At 36.7% G+C, this 2,515-nt stretch overlaps 1 long non-coding RNA gene across 1 annotated transcript; it reads right to left on the minus strand.

The window, feature by feature from the left end:
- Positions 1-2,509, minus strand: LOC109365836. Its single transcript, XR_002111598.1, has 2 exons — positions 1,187-2,509; positions 1-792 (listed from the first exon to the last, which is right to left on the minus strand). It is a non-coding gene; the product is annotated as an uncharacterized LOC109365836 (long non-coding RNA).
- Positions 2,510-2,515: the final 6 nt, after the last annotated feature.

The raw sequence follows: 2,515 nt of genomic DNA on the forward strand, positions 1-2,515 counted from the left end.
TTAAATAAATGAAGAGACTTAACTGATATGCATTAACTTTTGTTTACAGAAAACATCAGTGTTATTGAAGAGAGGATTCGCGATCCTCTGAGAAAATGAATATTGTGAAATTCACAGAGTATAAAAAGTGCCTATTGCCTCATTTTTCCACAGTAAAATGCAATAATGAGGGAAAGAGCAGTATGGCAGGTCTTCATTTACAGTTAGCCCTGGTAACAACTGCACCACTTTACAGCACTAATTCCAAAAGGTCATCCTTAGCAAATCACACTGCTGTACCTTTTCAGAATTAGCTAAATTAGAAGAAACACAAAGCCCACAATTCACAGCTTTGCATGCAAAAACATCAAAGGGCTCTGAGTTGCATCAAACCACTGATCAAACTCTGCTGCCATTTTCTGTAAGAAAAGAGCTTCCCCAGTAGTTACGTTATTATCTTTTCACTGCTATGGTGATAGCAACTAAAAGAAAGTATTCTTCAAAGGAATACATTCGCAGAGCTGGATGCTCTTCATAAAAAGAAGACGTATGGCAAAAAAAAAAAGGCACTATGCATTTCAATCCATCGCTATCAATTTTTGTACAGGGACTGACGGCACCACATGCACAGATCAGTGAACTACTCACAGTTCAGAGGTCCAGTTATACATTGATTGAATATTTGGAATTCCACATAGCACGTACAGAAATCAAAACCATCTGTCAACCTATGTTACTTACCATAACCATCATGTCTAAATGATGATGGGTGCTCTCCCAGAATAGCTTGCCTCTGGCGTCCCTTCCCTCTGTCTAACATATGGGAAGGGAAAAAATACAATTCAGTATGGACAAGTATGCACTTGATTTCTCCAGTTAAGACACAAAGCTTCTAGTTAAGAAGCAAAAATGCAATCTGAGTCCTTGTTAATTTTATCAACAATTTCTCATTGGTTATAAATCTAAAACCACAAGCTGTAGCCCTGGGATTCCAAAATTAAAAGATAGTCATTTGTATAACAAATTCCACTTAAGCTGATTGGCCGTAATGGCCAATGAGGAGATGTAGACATTTAAAGTCTAAGGAAATACCCAACAATTTTCCTAAACAGACACCACACATTAGTATAGAAAACACCATACAGCAGGATTTACCTATGCATCTCTTAAAACAAATTTGAAATGCAGTACTTTTGAAAGACAGTACCTGAATCATAATATTAGCTTCAACAGCAACACATTTTCAAAGTGGGCTTCTTTCAAGAAGTTTCAGCATAAGCCAACAACAACCTGTATTACATGGTTTCATAATCAGTAAACAGAGAGCATTACATTCGTGTACATATAAACTTACAGAACACCTACTGATTTAAGGGCGTGCTGAAAGGATTGTACATTATTGCATTATCAGCAGCTCATAACAGGTTGACTGAAGAGAAACATCACTGAATAATGCACTTAGCAAAAGGTCAATCCTTTAAGAAGACCAAGTTCTCTGTGTTATAAAGTTAAGCAAAGGGTCTACATTACTGGAAGAAAGCAGTGCAGTACAGTCAAAACCGTATTTTCTAATCAAATGCATGTTTCATGGCAAGGAAAAGTCTAAATTTGCAGATTTCATCGTGGTAAGTAAAAATTGATGTCTCACATTTGGAAAAAATAATATCAGTTCTCACACTGCTACATTGAAAAGATGGGGCAAGACATTTTTCAGTTTAGTACAGATCCAAGGAAAATTTAAATGTGACTGCTGAAAATGGCAATTCAGCCCACTGCAGCCAGAGGTATTTCCCTAACAAAAGCAGACTACTCATGATAGACAGCACAACAGTAGGAAATGAAAACAGGTGCCATTTCTGCTCAGGAATTTGAGAACAGATTTCAAGTCAGGCATTTACTTCGGAAATACAGACTGAAGACAGAAAAGTGCTGACTGCCTTCAACTGTATAGAATAATTATTTTTTTTGCCTAGTTTTCTTTTTTCCTTTCCTTTTCAGATAACAGCTCTGAATCTCTTAGCTCCGGGAAGTAACTACAGAATCACATCGAATATTTTGAACATTTAACCTATATGCAGGAATTGTCTTTCAGAAAACTAAACTTTATCATTAAAGTCTAAGGAGTCAAATCAATTGAAAGAGTGCACAAAAGATAGTAGCTTTCAAGTAATTCCAGGATAGCAGTTTGACAAATACTTCCTCCTGGTGGAACAGTCCTTTACCCTCTCCCCTCCCTAACACTTGTTCCTTCATTCAACTAACTTAACTGTGCCAGAAGAAATATTTTGTGCAAACAGGCAATGAAAATGAGAACTGATCTGGGCTAAAATTAATTCTGAACAAAAAGATTCTTTATAATCTAGGGATGTTTGTTTTTGCTTTTTAAATCAGTTTGTTGAGTTGCTGAGTAACCCGGTATTACTGCCAAAAGAAATGTTCCAAACTAGTTTGAACTATCTGGCTAAGGGCCAGTAGAATGCTAAAAGACAGGTAGGCGTTGGTTTTTTGAGGGGCTGTTTGTTTTGGTTGGGGTTTT

Source organism: Meleagris gallopavo, chromosome 2 (assembly GCF_000146605.3).
Source record: "Meleagris gallopavo isolate NT-WF06-2002-E0010 breed Aviagen turkey brand Nicholas breeding stock chromosome 2, Turkey_5.1, whole genome shotgun sequence".
Lineage (NCBI taxonomy): Eukaryota > Metazoa > Chordata > Aves > Galliformes > Phasianidae > Meleagris > Meleagris gallopavo.